A 23,247-nucleotide genomic window follows, 5' to 3' on the forward strand; every position below is an offset into this window, starting at 1 on the left:
TCAATCTAGAGATACTTTGTTTAATTGTATTCATTTTGGTAATTCATATTTCTTTTATTGACTCTATAGATCTTATTCTTGTGTGTACTCAATACAGTAAGCATTTAATGTGTTAAATGATGACTCTGTCCAGACATCTTTACACTCATACTGTAGTTATTAATTTATATGTTTAAATTTGGTGTTCAGAGGCTACTTATTACTTTTAGACAGAGGCTATTTTTTTCCATCTTCATTTGAAAAAAACATTTATCTTTAGTTCTGAATACTTCTGATATTTTTGTTACTACCGAAGAGTGTGTGTGTGTGAGTGTGTGTGTAAGTGAGTGAGTGTGTGTGTGTGTGTGTGTGTGTGTGTGTGTGTGTGTGTGTTAAAGTACATACCACTTACTGGGATCTGGACTTAGGCTATAGGTTTCTACATGGGAGCTTCTGCAAAGGGAAGCTTCACACTCCATGAAAAAGTGGGCTAGCACTGTGCTATATCTCCTTCTTACCCTCTATTTGGAAGAATAAAACAAAAAAAAAATGAGTTTAACAGGAGTAGGAGTGATGGAATATTATAGGCTCTGGAGTTCTAGCACTGGAAGAATAATAATTAAATTGGAATTATATTTTATATGTAAACATTAAAATGTAATATTTCATACTGCTTGCTATTGTACCTCCAGTAGATATTCTTTTAACACCACTCAGTGTAAGATCTTTTGAAAAGGATTACTATTTTACGAGCAAGATCAGAACACTTTGCTGTATGTGATGCTGTGGTCAAACGTGGGGCCTCCCACAGGCAAGTTCTGTGCTCTCCCTAGTCAGCCACCATCTAGCTGCTTATTGGAAGCATAGAATTCATACTTCTATATGTCACACATCTAATATTTACATGTATTAAATATTTCATATTTTATTTTGAGGAGAATGGTAAATTTTCTTCAGAGTTGAATCCGGCCTTCATATATTTAACTCTGTTTGCTACAACAAAAGGCAGGTGGGAATGAAATAAAGACAAAATGCAATGTCAAAGGATATGAGAAAATGCATACCTATGCACTTTCAATAAACACTGAAAGAACATTAATTTTATTTATCTAACTTATTTTGCAGAACAAGGTAAGGGGATTTCAGGATTTCATAACTCTGGACTGCTTTTTGTTTCAGAGTGATACCACAGAATACCACAGGCAGAGTGGTACCACAGAATTGGAGCTTCTTCAGAGGTCAAAGTGCCTGTCATGTTTACTGGGCTCCATCCTGGCCCCTGTGTACAGCAAGTTGTGTGCCTTACCTTTTGAAATATCTCTCTGACCTGCACATTAATTATAATTTATTACTGGAATATTCACGTGAATGTGTGCTCACAAGAGAGCATTTCTATTTAGGAAGTGGAACTAGTTTTAGTATTTTTTATTCTGTTTGTAACAAGAAAGAGTGAGTATATCAAGTAATATATTAGTTTTAAAGTGAGCAACTACATAATAGAACTATTCAATAAGAGATAGGAATCTTTCTCAAAAACTGATCAAGTGTAAGTGCAGCCACCCTTCTCCAAGCTGGTGTCCTTGGGTGCCTTCTTGCTGAATATAAGACATCCTGGCAAGGAATGTGATAAGGAATCTTAGTCTGAACTCAGGGTGTAACAGTATAAATTTCACCAGCTTCTGAAGGAGACCAGGAACACAACATTCTCTAGCAAGAATTTGGCTTTCAACATCGACAACAACTGTTCAGTGAAAATTATTTGAGAGATCAAATAAATACTGAGTTTATGAAAGATTCATATGTATGTCATCATAAACTACAAAGCCAAAGTCTTTAAGTAAACTTATTAAAAAGAAATGAAGATTACCAGACCAATCTGGATTAAATACATAAAAAAGTAAGTGGTATCAGTTGTGGTATCTCCTCTATCATTTACAATTCTATTAATTTGAGTCTTCTCCCTTTTTTGTTTAGTGAGTCTGGCTAGGGGTTTGTCAATCTTGTTTAATTTTTCAAAGAACCAACACTTGGCTTCATTGATCTTTTGTATGGTTCTTATTTTTTATGTTGTTTATTTCTGCTCTAATTTTAGTGATTTCTGTCCTTCTGGTTGCTTTAGGGTTCCTTTGTTCCTCTTCCTCTAAGTCCTTGAGGTGTGCAGGAAGGTCCTTTACTTGAGCTTTTTCTTGCTGTTTAATATGCGACGCTATGGCTATGAGTTTCCCTCTCAGTACTGCTTTAGTTGTGTCCGAAATATTTTGATAGCTTGTGTCTTCATTTTTGTTTGTTTCCAGGAACATTAGAATTTCTTGCTTGAATGTCTCTCTGACCCAGTGGCTCTTAAGCAATATGTTGTTTAGTTTCCAAATTCTGTGTACTTTAGTAATTTTCTGTTTGTTGTTAAATGTTAGCTTTACTCCACTGTGGTCTGAGAAGATACTTGGGATGATTTCAATGCTCTTGAATTTGTTGATGCTGTCTTTGTGGCCTAGCATGTTGTCTATTCTTGAGTATGTGTTGTGTGGATTTGAAAAGAATATGTAATTGAGTTTTTTGGGGGGTGAAGAATTCTGAAAATGTCCAGGAGGTCTAATCTGTCCATCTCTTCATTTAATTCTGTTGTTTCTTTGTTGAATCTCTGCTTTATTGATCTGTCTAGGTGTGAGAGTGGGGTGTTAAAGTCTCCCACTATTATTGTATTACTATTGATGTATTTTTGTAGTTTCTTCAATAGGTGTTTGATGTATTTAGATGGTCCCTCATTGGGTGCATAGATGTTAATAATTGTTAAATCTTCTTGGTTGATTGATACTCTAGTCATTATGTAATGGCCTTGCCTATATTTTATTACTTTTTAATATAAAGTCTATTGTGTCAGAGATGAGAATGGCTGTTCCTGCCCTTTTTTGGTGGTCCATTAGCCTGTATAATAGTTTTTCAACCTTTCACTTTAAGTATGTGTTTATCTTGTTGGGTCAAGTGGGATTCTTGCAAGCAGCATAAGGTTGGGTTGTGTTTTCTGATCCATCCTCCCACTCTGTGCCTTTTAATGGGTGAGTTTAGGTCATAGACATTTGTTGACATTATGGATTTAATGTATTGTAATTCTTCAACATTTTTTTTACTTGGTCTGATATATGCTAAGTATTACAGTGATGTTCTTGTTTATAAGAGGTCTTTTAGATACCTATACTTCTAAAGCTCTTCCACAAGATCGACGAAACAGTAATACTCCCTTCTACTTTCTATGAAGCCAAAATCACCCTGATACCAAAAGCAGATAGGGACATAACAAAAAAGGAAAACTATAGACCAATATCTCTGATGAACATAGATGCCAACATATTAAACTAGATCCTGGCCTGTCATTTTGTGGCGGCGGGACGCAGTGGAGAGAGGGAAAGAAATCCAGAGCAGAGAGGGAACACAATCCTTTATTCGTGCGGGGGCACCTCAGGGTTGGGTCAGAGCACAATGGTTTGGGCCTAGTGGAGCTAGCCAGAAATGGCCGTACCCCACTATGCAAACCATCCCTCAGCCACCCAGGTAAAAAACCTGGCGAGGGGGTGGGGGCAGAAGTAGGAGGGCTTTATAGGGCAACAACCAGGAGTCTGGACAAGACTGGTTGATAAAGGCACTTGAGAATACCATATTAACTCATGGGAAGTGGCACTAGCCTGAGGGGACAGCCTGGGAAAGGCACTTAAGAATACCTTATTAACTCATGGGAAGTGGCACTAGCCTGAGGGGACATCTGCACAGCACTGGCCAACCGGATACAGCAGTTTATCAAAAAGATTGTTCATCACATGGTCTGGGTGGTGGCTCAGTGATAACACTTGGAGTCTCAAGCATAAGGTTCTGAGTTTGATCCCCAGTAGCACATGTGCCAGAGTGATGTCTGGTTCTTTCTCTCCCCACCTGTGTTTATCATTAATAAACAAATAAAATCTTTAAAAAAAAAAGATTGTTCATAATGACCAAGTGAGATTTATCCCAGGAATGTAAGGCTGGTTCATCATATGTAAGTCAATCAATGTCACTCACCACATCAATAAAAGCAAAGCCAAAAACCACATGATTATCTCAATAGATGCAGAGAATGCCATTGACAAAATCTAACACCCATTCATGCTCAAAACACTACAAAAAAAGGAATAGATGGGAAATTACTCAAGATAGTGGAGTCCATTTATAGCAAACCTACATCATACTCAATGGATCTAGAGGGATGTAGAGGTCATACAGGCTTCTAAGCTAACTATGGGCCCCAGATCACATCAAATTGTTGGGGTTTACATTAATATTTATACCCCTTCCACATATTAGGGGGCTACTCTCTTCCCTGATCCAGCTTTCTGGTCTTTTTCCCAGCCATGACATCATTTCCCCAGACAATAATTAGGATTCACCTGCATATCAGATTCAAGCAAAAACAAAACAAAACAAAACAAAACAACAACAACAACAAAAACACTAGTATAACTACAGGCCTTTTGAAATATAACTAAAATATACCTACTACCTATATAAAAAATTATGTCCATAATTGCCCAACAATTTCTTTGGCTTTGTATATTAACTCTCTTTTCAGCCACCAGGTTCCAGATGATAGCATGATGCCAACCAGACTTCCCTGGACAGACAACCCCACCAATGTGTCCTGGAGCTCTGCTTCCCCAGAACCTACCCCACTAGGGAAAGAGAGAGGCAGGCTGGGAGTATGGATCGACCTGTCAATGCCCATGTTCAGTGGGGAAGCAATTACAGAAGCCAGACCTTCCACCTTCTGCATCCCACAATGACCTTGGGTCCATACTCCCAGAGGGCTAAAGAGTAGGAAAGCTATCAGGGGAGGGGTTGGTATATGGAGGTCTGATGGTGGGAATTGTGCAAAGCTGTACCCCTCTTATCCTATGGTTTTGTCAATGTAGAAAATAAATAAATAAATAAATTTTAAAAATACATTTAAAAGATTCAGTGGAGTGTCAAATACATTTTTACCAGTAAAACATAAAATCATCAATGATTTCAAAATAACCTACAAATAATAAACAACTTTATTTTTCCCTAGAATAGGAGACTGGCATACAGACTAGCTTTTGGATTTAACAACTCTGTGAAAAGTAGAGTAGTCAACCACTTTGTCTCTGGGTCTATGATTTAATTTTTTTTTGAATTTGTAAATGTCAGCATTTATTGAGTGGGTCAAAGCAGTGTTGCTAGTTTATGCTATACAGTCTCTGTTCAACTGAGTCTGTGTTGAACTGCAAGAGTAAAGATTAATCTATAATTTAATAATTTAAAATCTAGTATGCATTAGTTCAAATTAGATCAGGCAGTTATAGGAGTAAATATCACAGTCTGACATGCTAATTAATTAACAAGCAGGTACTATAATGAGAAAAAAAACAAAAATTTGTGAATATTTGTGAACCCAATATTTAAACTGATACTTAAAATATTTGCTGTGGGTTAGAATAAAACAATAGCCAAGTAAACAAAGACTGTCCCTTAAAATCAATACTCTATTACTATTCATGTTTATCCAGAATTTAACCTGGATTTGTTTTTATGTAATTAACAAAGAAAAAATGAATTGTTACTGTATTTATTTATTTAATGTGAAAATATTATAATATTTATAGACATTCATTAATATAAATGGCTTCATTTCTGTCAACTTCTTTAAATGTGCTGTTTGGCTTATTTCTAGGTGAAAGTAAGAAATGAGATTCTACTTTTTCAAATTACATTTCAGCGTGAATTAAACCCTTCATGTTTATGGGAAGAGTCGGAACACTTTGGCCCCAGGCCAGTTTTTCTGTACATTGTTTTAAATCAGAAAGAAAAGGAATAAGCTATACAAATAGGATAAATAGAAGAGGTAGGTCCCTCTATTTTTTTATTTTTTTAGTACATATAGTTGAAGTTTATCGCTATCTCACAGAATGACTCAAAATCACCTGACCAATATTTATAAGTACATATATTTTCTTTTTTTCATTTATTTATTTAAGAAAGGAGACATTAATGAAATCACAGGATGGGGGGTACAACTCCACACAATTCCCGCCACCCAATCTCCATATCCCATCCCATCCCCAATAGCTTTCCCATTCTCTATTCCTCTGGGAGCATGGACCCAGGGTCATTGTGGGTTGCAGAAGGTGGGAGGTCTGGCTTCTGTAATTGCTTCCCCACTAAACATGGACGTTGATTGGTCAATCCATACTCCCAGTCTGCCTCTCTCTTTCCCTAGTAGGGTGAGTCTCTGGGGAAGCAGAACTCCATGACGCATTAGTGGGGTCTTCAGTCCGGGAAGCCTAGCTGGCATCCTGATGGCATCTGGAACCTGGTGGCTGAAAAGAGAGTTAACATACATAGCCAAACAAATTGTTGAAGAATCATGGACCCAAAGGTTGGAATAGTGGGGATAAGTGTTGGGGGGTACTCACTGTAAACTCTAGTGTACTTCTGCTTTCAGGTACATATTTGCCCTAGTTCATGGATATGTGTGAACATATGCTCTATCTCCTGGAACCTGGGCTATATGTAGGTTTTGGGACTTTGTTAGGAAGTGAACCACCTGGGATGGAATTAGAGAATACTATGAAAGGAAAGGACTCACCCAAGTGATGAAGCTGAAGGGTTGTCGTTCCACACCTGAAGTCTCTGGACACAGTCTGAGGTAAAGCATGCTGGGGTGGCACTCGTTGTGTTGATTAGGTTGCAATCAGTGGATGCAATATTATTTGATAAGAATTGGGAGAAGCATGCGGGAAAGTGGGCCCTACCCTAGGGTCCCAGGACTGGGGGAAGTTTAGGCTCTATAGTGGAAAATGTGAGGTTCCTGCTGTCTTAGGGTTCAAGAAGACAATGGATAGTTACTGTTATCATCACATTATTTGGTAATTGGGTTAACTTTGAAATGTCCCTTTGTTAGACATACAATCAATTTTCCCCCTCTCATATGAATTAAATAGTGATTTATATGACTACAATTTAATAGGAGTGTACATAAACACCATTCCCATCACCAAAAGATTGTGTCCCATCCCACCCACCCGCCAGCCCAGGAAGCCACATGTCCATCCTCCCCCTCACCACAGGTTTTTACTTTGGTGCCCTAATATAAGTATATTAAAAAATATATAAGTATATTTTTTTCCTAAGCAAAAGTCAGTGTTAGAAACCTTATTTGATGAAGGAGAAGATCTGAAATGTGTGATGAACAGAAAAAAATTCACTGATAAAAATGTTCTGTGGGCTCTACTTCTATTAGAAGCAATATATCCTAGTGGCTAAGACACTGGATCTTATAGCAGGCATATTTCAGTTTGAACCCCCATCCCACTACTCAGAAGTGTGGGTTTTGCACAAGGGACTTCACTTCACCATACCTTCACATTTTCTCTGTGATGCAAAGATAATTATAAACCTACCTCACTGATATGATATGAGAACTCAAATAATTAAAATAAATCTGATACCCTGCATAGCATTTGTTTTCTATACATGTACCTGTGTGCAAACCATTACATGTTTCTGACGAGGTAAATGCAGATTTTAAAAGTACGTAGTGGAAATCTTAAGCAATTACATAGAGTAATTTTCTTGCTTCTGAACTGTTGATGTCATATAAAAACAGCCTTGCATTTTGTGCTTTTAAATTTCACTTTCAAGTAATTCACTTTGTATGTTTTAAAAAAATACAGATTGATAATGTATTGCATATTAACAACAAAAAAGAAGTACTTGTAGTTTGAAAGGAAATTCTTGGAAAATGGCTTCACAGGGAGAAAGTGCTTCATAATTGTATTTGTAAAGTGAAGACAATTCACCTACTAAACTTTTACTTTTAGTCTACAAAGGAGACCCATAGCTTACCGACTTACAGCATACCACTCTCCCACATTGCTTATAATTCTTACCGTAGGTTAAATACTTCTACTCAGCTACTCTCAGCTCTCAAATAATAACTGATTTCTTGTTGCATTTCTATGAGTCCTTGAAGGGCAGCTCTTAAAAATGAAAGGAAGCAAATAAAGTTAGTCTCTGTAAGTCCTTATCATCAATAATTTTTAGAGGTGATGAATTACAGACCTCAATTGTAGAAACCTTAACTCCTTTATGGACCACATCATGTGTGTGTGTGTGTGTGTGTGTGTGTGTGTGTGTGTGTGTGTGTGTGTGTGTGTGTGTATTAAAAGTAACATGTGCTCAGGGCTGGGTGGTAGTGCAGCAGATTAAATGCACGTGGCATGAAGTGCAAGGACCGACTTATGGATCCTGATTTGAGCCCCCGGCTCCCAACCTGCAGGAGCGTTGCTTCATAAGCTGTGAAGTAGGCTGCAGGTATCTATCTTTATCTCCCTCCTCTCTCCATTTTGCTGTCCTATCCAACAACAACAGCAATGGCAACAATAACAACAAGTACAACAAAAGAGACAATGGCCCCCAGGAGCAGTGGTTTGTAGTGCAGGCAATACCAGACCACTTCATCATCTGGGGCCCTAGTTAAGGTATCCTTAGATCCTCACACAGATATGGCAGGTCTAGACCCCTCTCTCCACTGTCACTGGTCACTTGCATCAAGAACATCATCATAAGCCTTCTCCTGGGTCATTCCAGGAACTTGTCCTCTCTATAAACCTAGCAATGGTAGGGACTAACCCAGTCTCTGAACAGAGGCTGAATCATCTTACCCTGCTACTTGAGTAAGACTGGTCCAGAAATGAGTGCATCCTAGAATGGTCCCAGCTGTAACCGTGAACTTCAAACACAGACCAAAAGGGACTCAAAGGTTACATAGGCTTCTGTGGTAAAAATGAATGTATATATATATGGGCCCTAGGTCATGTGGATAGAGTAAGCAGTTAGTTTTATTCATAGACTTTCTTCAAGACTGGAAGCTACTCTCTGCCCTAATCCAACTTTCTTTTATTTTTATTTTTATATTTATTTATTTATTTTCCCTTTTGTTGCCCTTGTGTTTATTTTAATGTTGTTGTAGTTATTATTGTTGTTATTTATGTCATCGTTGTTAGGACAGAGAGAAATGGAGAGAGGAGGGGAAGACAAAGAGGGGGAGAAAAAGATAGACACCTGCAGACCTGCTTTACTGCTTGTAAAGCAACTCCCCTGCAGGTGGGGAGCTGGGGGCTCGAACTGAGATCCTTATGCCAGTCCTTGCACTTTGCACCATGTGCGCTGAACCTGCTGTGCTACCGCCCAACTATCTCTAATCCAACTTTCTAGTCCTATTCTCAACTCTGACACCATTTTCTCAGACAATATTCGTGTTCAACTTCATGTTAGCTATCAAACTAAAGCAAAAACTATGAAAGTCATAGACTTTCTCCCATTTTTCCACCCTAGACTCCTTACTCTTATCTGCTCTATTTATACCTTTTGGTTCATATTTATTAAGCATTTTGTTCTGCTTTATATTTTACCACTGTTAAGCCACCACGTTGCAGATGTTATCATTAGTCCATTCTGAATTCCCTAGGCAGATGTCCTCACCAATGTATTCTGGAACCTCACTACTCCAGAATCCTATCCCATTAGGGAAAGATAGAAATAGAGTGTGGTTATGGGGAGCTGGGGGGTAGTGCAGCAGATTAAGAGCAGGTGGTGCAAAGCACAAGGACCAGGACTGGTGCAAGGATCCCCACCTGAAGGGGAGTCGCTTCACAGGTAGTGAAGCAGGTCTGCAGGTGTCTATCTTTCTCTCCCCCTCTCTGTCTTCCCTCCTGTCTCCATTTCTCTTTGTCCTATCCAACAATAACAACAACAATAATAACTACAAGAATAAAAAATAAGGGCAAAAAAAGGGAATAAATAAATAAATAATATTAAAATACATTAAAAAAAAGAAACAAGAGTGTGGTTATGGATCAATATGCCAACACCTGTGTTATGCAGAAATGCAATTATAGAAGCCAGAACTCCCACCTTCTTCACCCCAAAAGTAATTTTTGTCCATACTTCCAGAGAGGAAGAAGTGTTTGGGGGAAGATGATCAGAAGGCTCTGACCTCCAACTCTATCAGAACCCAGAGAAAGAAGAGGAAAAAAGAAAGGACATTAATAAATAGTTATAGGTATAGGTATAACTTGGAAAGGAAAAGAAGATAGTACCGTGGGGAAAAAAGGGCAATTATATACAAATAGAATAGATAGTTGTAGAAATAATAGGTAACCCATATCTGCAACCTTGAGAAAATTACTATAGCTTCCAATTGAGGGAATAAGGATACAGAACTCTGGTGGTGGGAGCGGTATATTATTATACCCCTGTTATCTTATAATTTTGTAAATTGATATTAAATTACTAATAAAATTAAAATATAAAAATAACCCTTTAATAAACTCAATCCCATGCTTAGAGCCACAATTCCCCATTGTTAGCAGTTTGAAATTAATCCTTTAAGTCATTTAACTAAGCGCTTAAAAGCATCTATGCTTGTGTTTGATTTTCAGTTAATGAGGAAATCTGATAAGTATATTTCTTTCCAAGTAAGAGAACAATAAGAGTATAGGAGAATTAAATAATTACACAAAGGGAAAATGTGTACAATTTTTGGTAAAGCCTTAGCAATCAGTATTGTTATTCTTATTATATGAATAAGATAATTACAATTACCATATCAGTTATTATAGATTTTTCCAATATCAGAAAACAAATACACATTTACTCTTCAATCAATAATGTTTCATGCACAGTCATCAACTGGGAATTTTCAGTCTTATTAACATCTTTGTCAGTATAATTGTTAACTTACTAAATCTGTTGTACATTTGTTTCTTGTTAGTATTTCACCATATTTCTCACATTTTTGTATACATCAAAAGTAAAGTGTGAGAGAGCCACACCTGAGTATATTTTCATAGAAAAATTATAATAAAATGCTAAACAGAGGTATTTTATAATATGTGGGCCAAGTTTATCATAGTGATTGAGCTTAATATTGCAAAAGGAGACATCTCTGTATTTCCTGGTGACATGCACTAGGAACTCGCATTGTCAGCACTGCCTGACAACTTTTTCACAAAATTAACTAAAGGGACATCTTTAAAGTGATACAAGAAGTAAAATCTAGAATCAGCGAAGTCTTTGTATGAAGTTAATGACCCACTTTCCTCAGAAAACATGTTAAAAAATTAAAAGCTTTAACCAATATATTTAATATAAGGCACAGGGCTCAGAACCGATTTTGGCCTTTCATTTTGGACATGTTTCTTTCTCTGTCTCCCTATTTTCCTGATTTTCTGTGTATTATTCAACTCCTGTGCAGGTAACATCCCATGTTCAGGAGACTGATTTCCTATGGTTGTGAGAATGAACTGTTACAGGTGTATCCCCTGTGAACTATGATCCCCTACTAGTGTGACATAGACTATGGTGCTAGCCTATGCTTTGGAATATGTTTAAACTTAGCGATATAAATAAAATTCTTTCCACATTGGATATACTAAGTGAAATTGGTCTGAAATAGAAAGAAAATGCTTAATGTTCTTTTTTATATTGCAATCTAAGAAATATATATATACATATACATATATATTATAGTTTAGTGGCTGTCAAGGAGAAGAAGGCTAAGAGGTACAGACTTACAGTTGTAAATAAATATATTTTGGGACATAATATACAACACAGTGATGATAGTTAATACCAATGTTTATTTGAAGGTTGCTAAGAGTAAAGATCTTAACAGTTCTCTTAAGAAAAAAGTTGCAACTATGTAGTTGATAAATCTTGGCTAAATTTATTGTGGTGATCATTTGCCATATATATAACCATTAGACAGTATACCCAAGCTAATTTAGTGCTAAATGTCAATTATAGATCATGATACTGTAAAAAAGAGAGATTACAAAATGCAGCACAATATATGTGACTGGGTTTTAAAGTTGTAAAATAGGTTTATTAAAAAGAATTTTAAAGGGAGTTGGGTGGTAGCGCAGTGGATTAAGTGCAGGTGGCGCAAAGTGCAAGGACCAGCGTAAGGATCCCGGTTTGATCCCCAGGCTCCCCATATGCAGGGGAGTTGCTTCACAGGCAGTGAAGCAGGTCTGAAGGTGTCTCTCTTTCTCTCCCCCTCTCTGTCTTCTCCTCCTCTCTCCATTTCTCTCTTTCCTACCCAACAACGATGACAACAATCATAACTACAACAATAAAACAAGAAGGGCAACAAAAGGGAATAAATAAAAAAATAAATATTAAAAAATAATTTTAAAATAATAAAAATGGGAGTGGTAGCGCTGTAGGTTAAAGAGCAGGTGGCACAAAGCACAAGAACCAGCATATGGATCCCGGTTCAACTAAAAAAAAAGTTAGTTCAGGAGATGGTCTTGTGGCTAAAGCTTTGGACTTCATGCATAAGGTCTTGAATTTTATCCCTAGTATCCTGTGTGATGATGCTGTGGTTCTCTTTCACTAGTAAAATTATTGCACCAAAGTGAAAGACTCTGAGGTGGGTGGGGGAGAGAGTACAGTTCCTGGAAAAGGATGACAAAGGACCTAGCTGGGGTTGTATTGTTATGTGGAAAACTGAGAAATATTATGCAGGTACAAACTACTATATTTAAGGTTGACTGTAAAACATTAATTCCCCCAATAAAGAAATAAAAATATTTAAAACAATCATATACTATACCAGATGATTTTCTATAAATAGCGAGAGAATATATAAGTAATAGAAATATGTGCATGTGAAGACTTTTATAGTGAAAGGTACTGTGTGGAGCCCTCAAGGATTGGTAAGATATAAATGGAAGTAGATTCCAATTCCAGACATTGGAATAAATGTGTACTAGTGATATGATTGGGTTTGATTTATCAAATTTTTGTAGTCCTAAACACAGTGTGGTAAAGAATAGATTTAAAAAAGAAAAAGAGTCAAGGGCACAGGATCTACCTAGTAATTTCTTTAGTGAAATAAACATAAATAAACTGATTAAAAATGACACGCAAGCTGATAGAGTATGTCAATCTGGGTCTGGTCCAAAACTCAGGCAGAGAAAGTTTTAGCAAGCTAAGATGTTATCTTGACAATGAAGTGTCCTGAGCTAACCTTTGAAGCCATCTGGTGTATAGGATCATATATAGGCTCCTTTGGGCAAATATTTGAAGAAGAGTCAGCTTGTTAAGCAAGTTAACTAATACATTTCTCCTTTTGAAAGATAGCACATTTTTTATCATGCTATTATTTGGAAATTTCCTTTCCTTTAGACTTGAGAAATCTTTTCATGAGTTTGCTAGGTAATCTTAGAATTTTTATAGAAGTATTTATAATGTTTACATCCACATGCATGTGAGAATATTCATTTGAGTACCTTCATTTCTTGTGTCAGAGGCAAGTGAGTCTCAGACTGGTTAAAAAAACAAAAAAAAAAAACTTGTTCAGGGTCACAAATGAAAACACATTCAAAATTGCTAGTAAACTCAATATCCAGGGGGAAAAAAATCTCCTAAATATGAATATCATTTTATTAAACCTTAAAGGTCACTTGACAATGTAAATATCATTGTTGAAATTCCACTGGGAAAATTCTCCAGTCCGACAGAAGTGAAACATTTGAAACCTTTAAACAAGCACAGATGTAATGTTTGTGTCATAAATATTTGTGCTCAGAAGAAAGACCTACAGGACAAGGCACACACACACACACACACACACACACACACACACATTAATTTCCTTATTAGATTTAAAGAGAGAGAAACTGAGATGGAAGCTGGATAATAGACACCTGCAGCACTGCTTCACTGCACATGAAGCTTCCCCACTGCAGGTGGGAACTGGGAGCTTGAAATTTTGGTCATTGTACATGGTAGCACGTGTGTTCAATCAAGTGCTCCACCACTCAGCTCCTAGAGGTTTTCTAAAGAACAGAAAATTAGTGAAAGTTTAGAACTTTGGAGAAAGATTGCAAAAAAATAAAAATAAAAAGTGATGATTTCTAAATTTTGACTGTGAGACATATCCTAATTTTCACTTGGAGCCTGGCATGAAAGCAGAGTGCTGAGTTATGATGTTCAATGCAGCCGCCATCTTACGTTTTTTTAAAAAATGTCTGTATTTATGCTTTGTCTGCTACCTTTACATCTCCATAGTCTTTGCTTTGCCTAAAAGTATGGGAAGTGAACAGTCCTGTAACTTTCAATAACAATGAGCATCTTTTCTATATCTTGACAAATTGTCACATCCCTGCCTCAGTTTGGAACAGATTCGAAAATTTCATCTGTTGTGCTTTATGAGTCATGATATCTTTGAGAGTTCCCTTATCATAAAGGGATGTTTTTATTTATTTATTGTTGTTGTTATTTACCAGTTTCTCTACCTGTATATCTAGTGTCTTGAATAGCAGTATTTAATATCCTCACAGTCCATTGTTTATTCTGTAACTCAATTAGAATTGTATTTCTAATATTAGAAAATTTATCCTTTTTTTTTTTTTGCTGCTCTTGTAAAGAGACCAAGTCTTGCTTCCCTATGATGCATTTTTGTAAAACATTACAAGCTTTGATCAATGGTGACTAGGAGCTAATATTACTCCATACTTTGTTATATATTTGGGTATAGAATAATGGCTACACACTCACCATTTGTTGGCAGACTATGAAGCAGAGAAGCAGGTGGCCAGCATTGATGAAGGGTATCTCATTTCCATGGGAATTTGTGAAATGACTGCCTAAGAGAATTCATAGTTGTTAAACCATCCTAACTGCGGTTGGAACCATGCTGTGGGGAATCAGTTTTATTCAACAAGACTAGTAAAATAAATATGTCTGAATCATAGTACAAAGAAGTAACACTGTGTGTCTGTGTGCACACACACACATGCTGACAGAAGTTGAAGTGTGCAGTGCTAAACACTCATCCACACTTTCAGCACTTGTAGGGCAGTTCCCTCCACCCCAGTCACCCTGTGTTGAGTCTCATGTCATGCTGTCTGTAGTGCAACTGCACTGCAGGAAAGCAGTGTTGAAACTGTGTGAGGCTTGGGGCTGAAGTAGCATGGCCAACACATCTATTCTTCCTCCCCTCTGGAGAGAAAGTTTACACTAGAATATAAGCCAGTCTTCCAGGAGAATGGATGGAAAGGTATATGTTTAGCTTCACTACCTTTGAATGTCAGCAAAGAGCTCTAAGGACAACTTCCTCTCAGTATTTGCCCTCTATCACCCCTCAGCTAGGTTTATCAGTGCTCTTTGCTCACAGTGCTTAGGTGGTGCAGGGATGTGAAAATATCAGTGGAGAATTGTCTTCTCACATTGTGTATTCTCATTTCTGAGTTCACTCACCTTTGGACAAGTCAAATTTTCCAAAATGGGCAGAGAAAGAAAGACAATTACATTTTTAATAATTGGTGAGCCTAGATTAGTCTGAGAGTTTTAAACATCATCAGAATATAAAATACCAAGATGTGTCATAACTAATATTTATGAGGCTCATTACTTTCTTAAATGCATTTAAAAATACATTGACACTTAATCTTCACTAGGCTTTTATATAACATTTTTAGAGTAGTGTAAATATCTATAAATTATAATGGAGGAAACTTTTGATTCCAGAGGTTCAAGAACCTGGCAATGATTATCCATCTAGCTATATAGCAGATGTATACATAAGTTTTGGCTGCCTTTACAAAGTACAGTGGGCTGGGTGCCTTAAACACCCCCAATGTATTTTTTCACAATTCTGGAGACTAGAAGTCTGAAATCAATGCACCAACAGTCAAGTTTTAATGAGGACTTTCTACTGCATCCTTATATGGAAGGGAGATAGGAGTTTTAGTATCTGTTCATCAAAGAACACTTAATCTTTATGGATTAGATATTTACCCCCATGACTTAGCCTTCTTTATCTCCATAAAGACCCTTCCTCTGAATAGAAGCACATTAGTTGTTTGATTTTGGATTTAAACCTATGAGGAAGCATAAGCAGTCTCTAGCCAGAAGCTGGAAGAGAAACACAAGTTTCGACAATTTTTTTGTTAGTGGTAGTTTTGGATGGCTGGTTTGTCTTTGTTATCGAAAATAACACCGGAAAGTTTGTTAATCAAATAAGGTTACATATGTTATTGATTTTCTCTTATAAAAGAAAATAGCATGTAGATGGACTAAGCAGTGTTTCAGAAGGGAGAGTTAAAAGTGACACATACTAGGACTCTGTGAGCTGGCTAATTTAAGGGCAATTCAAGACAAGGAATTATTTGGGAAAAAAAAAGATTTTCTGATGTAATGGTACAGCGTTTGTGGAAAAAGAAATATGAGGTTCATGACATGAATGCCCATATATCAGTTATTGTGTAATAAGTATGCTTGACTTTGGTGAGCAAACTATTTTCTTAAAAATTGATCTAGGAATATTTTAGACTAATGAATTTATTCTGCGCCTTATCTTTCTCTGGAAAACATTTCTTGGGAAAGAACAACTAAGTGTGGTCTACAGTCTTGTCTAGGTCACCTTGACACAGATGGTTTTGGTTCTTATTTTGGTTTCAAATCCATAGCCTTTCTCTTACTCCATGCTTCTTCCTTAAAAAGCAAAACCATTTGCAACATACCTATGAGTTAAACATATTGGTATGGGGAAGACAGGGAGAGCTAAAAGTCTTATTTTCTGAACAGACATAGCTATTTATATAGTTTCTCTTAGATGTAAAACCTTTAAGATTTCTCATCTCAGTAAAAAAAAAAAAATGAGAACATTGTCCTTTTTTGTATTTAATTTTTTATTTATAAAAAGGAAACATTGACAGAACCATAGAATAAGAGGGGTACAGCTACACACAATTCCCACCACCAGAACTCTGTAGCCCATCCCCTCCTCTGATAGCTTTCCTATTCTTTAACCCTCTGGGAGTATGGACCCAAGGTCATTATGGGATGCAGAAGGTGGAAGGCCTGGCTTCTATAATTGCTTCCCCGATGAACATGGGTGTTGACAGGTTGATCCATACTCCCAGCCAGTTTCTCTCTGTCCCTAGTGGGGAAGGGCTCCAGTGAATCAGAGCTCCAGGACACATTGGTGGGGTTGTGTGTCCAGGGAAGTCTGGTTGGCATCCTGCTAGCATCTGGAACCTGGTGGTTGACAAGAGAGTTAACATACAAAACCAAATTGTTGACCGATCATGGACCTAAAGGCTGGAATAGTGCAGATGAAGAGTTGGGGGGGGGGTCTTCCATTTGTAGATAGCTAGTAGGCATATTTTAGTTAAATTCCAAAGGACCTGTGGCTACACTAATTTTTTTTTCCTTTTTGTTTTTTCTCCTGAGCCTGAAATCTGATATGCCAGTGGATCCAAATTATTGTCTGCGGAGATGATGCCATGGCGGGGAACAGGACCAGAAAGCTAGATCAGGGAAGAGAGTAGCTCCCTAATACGGGAAAGGGCTGTAAATATTTTTTACTGTAAACCCCATTGATTTGATGTGATCTGGGGCCCATAATTAGCTTAGAAGCTTATGTGTTCTTTATCAAGGAGCTATCAATTTTAATATTTCTTGTGGCTTAATGGGTATGTCTATAATATTAGCAGCAAAAGAATAAATGCAAGACATTCAGTACATTTTTCAAAATTTTAATGATTATCTTTAGTAGGCATGGTATTGTTGTTGGCATACAAAAAGCACTGAAATTAAAAACAAAGATTAAAAAGTCCCAAGAATTCTAATAAGACTTCATCAGAAGCTAACATAAATTTATTGCAACACAAAAGAGAGAATGAGACTGTGCTGGTAGATGCTAGAATATCAAGGTCTAAAGAATCTATGTTCAAAGAGATTTATATCTATGAAGGTGGACTATGGAGATCAAACAGCTGATCTCTACTTAAAAAGAAGTAATCTACATAATTTCCTAGGTGTATACAACTCAAATAACCCTGCTTTGTAGAGACACTTTAAGTGTGTGTCCTTACATTTTTTTTGTCAATGTCTTTGTTTTGTCAGAGGCTACAAATGCCAACATCTTAATTATTAAATGGGAGAAGAGTACCTTGAGTGGTGGGCCAGTGGCGAAAGAACTAGACTTATAAGCATGAGTTCCCACAGTCAATCCCCAGCATCACTTGTGCCAGTGATGCTCTGACTCTTTTTCTTTCTCATTAATAAGATTTTAGAAATAGGACAAACTACAAAGATTTTCCTTCAAAAGATTCTGTAAAGAGCAAGGCTCACTGAAACCCACTCATTTTACTTTTGCTTCATGAACCAGTCATCACTCTGTGGCCTGAGGACTATTCAATGAGACAGTTGCTTAATTAGGAAAGTATTACTGGACACTCAGCTAAACTGTTTTGGTTCTTAGTTTTTTTTTAATATAAACTTTGTGGTGGGTCTAATTATCTCTCTGCAAATCATCTAGATTGAATTAGGGCATTGGTTAATTGAGAAACTGTCAGAGACACTGCCCAAAGAAACATATCCAACTTAGTTACTGAGAGATCTTTCAAGTAGTGTCAAAAAAATTCCTACACATTTTAAAGTTTTCCCATTAATTAGCTCCCTGTCCTCATAACCAAGAAGGTTACTGAGTGTTCGATTTAAGGGAAAACATTTAAGACATACCAGCTGAAACACTGAAGTTGATTTTGAAGTGATTAACGTTGGCCATAACTAGTCAAACACACATCAAGAAAAGGTATAAGAAATGTTATGCATGTACAAACTATTTATTTACTGTTGAATATAAAACATTAATCCCCCAATAAAGAAATTTAAAAAAATAAAATAATAATAATAGTAATGAGGTAGAAGGTTATAGGGGGGTCAGTAGCATAGCAGTTTAAGTGCACACAGCATGAAGCTAAAGGACCAGCTTAAGGTTTCCAGTTCAAGCCCCCGGCTCCCCACCTGCGGGAGAGGTCACTTCACAAGCAGGGAAGCAGGTCAACAGGTGTCTTTCTCTCCCCTTCCCTTCCTCTCTTGATTTCTCTCTGTCCTATCCAGTAACAGTGGTAGCAATAACAACAACTATAGTAACAAAACAAGGGCAATAAAAGGGAAAAAAATAGCCTCCAGAAGCAGTGGATTCGTAGTGCAGGCACCGAGCCCCATCAATAACCCTGGAGGCAAAACATAAAAAGGACTATACCCCAATAAGATGCAACCCTGTCAACCAGTAACCTCAATAAAAAAATAAGAATAAGTAAAAGAATGATATTGGTATTGTTGACTTAAAAATCACTACTATATAATAAAATGCAGTTTAAAAATGCACTGATTACAAGGCCACAAGAAAGAGAATTTTAGTCAAAATGATAGGATTCTGGTAGAACCTTCCTTTACCTCCACCCTCTTTTCTCTGTGTCTACATCAGTTTCCCATAGTGAGGGACATCTGTGTGAAGCAAACCCAATTGTGAGCTCTAGGGTATGTTATTGATGTGCTTGTATTATTTTCCTTATAGATGGTAATAACTTCTTGCAATATTAGGAGAAAAAACTGATTCCAGAGAGGCAGAGGGTGGAGACATGGTGGAAGGAGAGAATATTAGAATTACCACCTGCAATGAGTAATTTCTTAATAATGCAAAGTCCCAGGCATGAATGAAATATAAAGAATGGGACTTTCTGGATTTTCACTTAGAAAATCTAGGTAGGACTGGGAAATGTTATGCATGTAAAAACTATTGTATTTACTGTTGACTGTAAAATATTAATCCCCCAGGGAGTCGGGCAGTAGCACAGGGGGTTAAACACAGGTGGCACAAAGCGCAAGGACTGGGGTAAGGATCCCCATTAGAGTCCCCAGCTCCCCACCTGCAGGCAGTCTCTTCACAGGCAGTGAAGCCCTTCTGTAGGTGTCTGTCTTTCTCTCCCTGTCTCTGTTTTCCCCTCCTCTCTCCATTTCTCTCTGTCCTATCCAACAACGACATCAATAACAGTGATGATAATAACTACAACTACAGGGCAACAAAAAGGAAATAATGGTCTCCAGGAGCAGTGGATTCATGGTGCAGGCACCAAGCCCCTTCAATAATCCTGGTGGCATAAAAATAATATATATATAATATATATATTATATATATATAATATATAATATATAATATATAATATATAATTAATATATAATATATAATATATAATTAATATATAATATATAATATATAATATATAATATATAATATATAATATATAATATATAATATATAATATATAATATATAATATATAATATATAATATATAATATATAATATATAATATATAATATATAATATATAATATATAATATATAATATATAATATATATATATATATATCTCCCCTAAAAAAGAAAAAATAAGTCTAAAAAAAATGTCTAGGTAGGGCACCTCTGTTAGAAGTTTCTAGTTTTATTAGCTCTTTAATAGACCTGGCAGATTGCAACATTTGATTTTTTTTCCATTGTTCTAGCAGATAAATAACCACTTTATAAGAATGACCTACTTAAATTTGACTATAAAATAAGAATGTATGAAGGCATTCCAATTACATTTTAATATCGAAAAAAACATTTTTTGGTAAAATAATACAGTTTTTCTCTAAGAAAAACTCGGAATATTGTAACCTTGAAACTTGTTCTCCATTTATTATACCTGCATAATTTTTTAATTCAAGTCACAGGATTTAATGATATTTTTCCTCATGTATTTATCATCAATCACAATCATTTCTCCACTTCTCTACTTCATGAATTTAAATGTCATGTTAACAACTGCTGTTTGTCTTTCTCCTATGATTTCATTTCCTTTTCATTAGTAAATGTGCCTTTTATGAATAACAATATATGTTTAATTGCTAAAAAAAATCTAGAAGGTAGTCAAATTCGAAGTTAAATGACATTTTATGAGAGACTCTTGTGTTTTAATATATAGGATACTATATACAATACATTTTGTATGTATTTGCTTATGCGTACTTTCTAAGAGTGCAGGAAAGATAACTTAATTCTAAAAATCTTCAGCAAATACATGCATACTTTCCAGTAGATTGGCAGATAAATATTTGAACATTCTAAAATGGAGAAATTAATTATTAGGCTAAACTTTATTCTGTATATATTTACTCCTTCCTATTTCTTCTCCTTCTTATTCTACTGAGACAGGTCTAATAGACTTTTGCATAATAAGCCACATATATTTTAGAATGCAGATTGAAATCTCATAGAAGTTTCAGTTGGTTAATGTATTCTGCCTATTGAAATTTCATCTTTGGAGTGTGAAAAAAAAAACCTTAGCAATATAAAGCAGGAAAATAATAAAACTTTTTTTTGATGTGGAGAATAATGACAATCTTATACCTGAAACCACAAGAAAATACATATTGAAAAATGCAAATGCCTTTGTCAGACATGCCCATGTAGTAAAATCAGTGAGCATTCACATCCACATAGATAGAATCATTCTTTAATTTACTGAAATGTTTTAATTCCTATAAAAGGAGTTTTAATAAAGTTAATTTATCATGAATAATTTTAGTAATGACAAGTATGTACTCATTTATTAGACCATGACAATTCATTACAAACAAGAACTGATATTGGCATTTGTGTGAGTGGTTTACCATGCATTGTAATCCCTTTAAGAAACAATGATAGATGCTAATTAAAGGAATGTCCTGTGAAACACACTTTGGAGACTTCCTGAATTTATGATAATAGTGTAAGCTCAGAAAAGCTTTGAGTAACCCCTCTACATTCTAGAGAGAAAGCCTGTAAGTTAAATTTCATAAACTCAATACATAATCTGTTGATTCTTTAAATCTCAAAAAAGATTTCTTGATTTCCCTCAAATGATCTAATTTTCCTTCAGTGCTCTCCAACATTCTCACCTAGTTGTTAGTACTTAATCTAAAGTTTGATCTAAAGTAAGATAAATATCTTTACCATGAATATAATTCTGCTATCTAGAGTGACATGGCTAATGTCCCTCACCTGCTGAGGACAGGTGAGTGCAGGAATATTGACTGTATTTGTAATCAAAAGTGATAGTGTGGGCAGAGGGTGGTGATGTCAGCTTTTCTTTTCTTTTTTTTTTTTTTTAAGTATATCTTAATATTTATTCCCTTTGGTTGCCCTTGTTGTTTTATTGCTGTAGATATTATTGTTGTTGTTATTGATATCATCCTTGTTGGATAAGACAATTGAGAAAGGGAGAGAGGAGGGAAAGACAGAGAGGGGGAGAGAAAGATAGACACCTGCAGACCTGCTTCACCACCTGTGAAGCGAATCCCTGCAGGTGGGGAGCCGGGGGCTTGAACCTGGATCCTTAACGCTGGTCCTTGCTCTTTGCACCACCTGTGCTTAACCCGCTGTGCTACTGCCCGACTCCCGAGGTCAGCTTTTCTAATGAAAACTCACAAGTCTGCTCAGCCCACAAATTGGAGTCAATTCTCAGACTCAGACAGAATTCACTGGTAGAAAGAGGTCCCACAAAATGAATGGGACTGAAAAGTGATTATGCTTGGCAAAGTAAATAAAGAGATGAAAGACAACTACCAGATTATTTCATTCATATAGGAATCTAGAGATCTGATTTACATGAACTTGCCAAAGGAAAGAAAAAATCCGAACAAAACATAAGTGTTGTATGCTTCACATTGGTTTTGGTGTCACCCCCTTGCCTCTGGGAGATTGTGGTATGGCCCCTGCTAGTTTCTTGGGTGCCCTTCTCCTCGCCCCTGGAACCCCTACAGACTTCGAGAGTTCTTGGCACTCCGCTGGAGGAGAAGGATGCAGGACAGATCTGTGTGGTGATTGGTTTGGGTTAGTTTATGAATCGTTGTTCGTGAATAAAGAAATACAGCTTCACTGCCCAGCCGTGTGTCCTCGAGTCTCTGTCTGCCAGTCTCTGTCTGCCACCGGTAAGCTAGCCTGGCCAGCTGGACCCCCGAATTGTAACGACAAATGGCGCCCACGTGGACCTGACCTGTGCATCTCTCAGATAAGTGAAGACAATTTGGCTACCTATGCACTATGGCCTTCTCTTCTGCTTGTGAAGAGATCTCCAAAGGCCTCTGCCCTTTCTTCACGAGACTGTTTTGCTATTTCTGGAACATTTATCTCTGGACCACTCTGTGGTTTCCGCCCAACGCCAGCCTGCAGGAGCCCAACAGCAGCCCGCATGAGCCAGATTTCCGCCGCATGGCACGGGGCATTGGGCGCGGGTTCCCTCCACATTGTTCGGCCGCCGGGAGCAGGTCAGCAGACATGGTGGACATTGCTGCAGCCTCTCATGGCCGCCATCCAGGTGCACCTTGGCCAGCGCCTTC

The sequence above is a fragment of the Erinaceus europaeus genome, chromosome 9 (assembly GCF_950295315.1).
Source record: "Erinaceus europaeus chromosome 9, mEriEur2.1, whole genome shotgun sequence".
NCBI classification, from domain to species: domain Eukaryota; kingdom Metazoa; phylum Chordata; class Mammalia; order Eulipotyphla; family Erinaceidae; genus Erinaceus; species Erinaceus europaeus.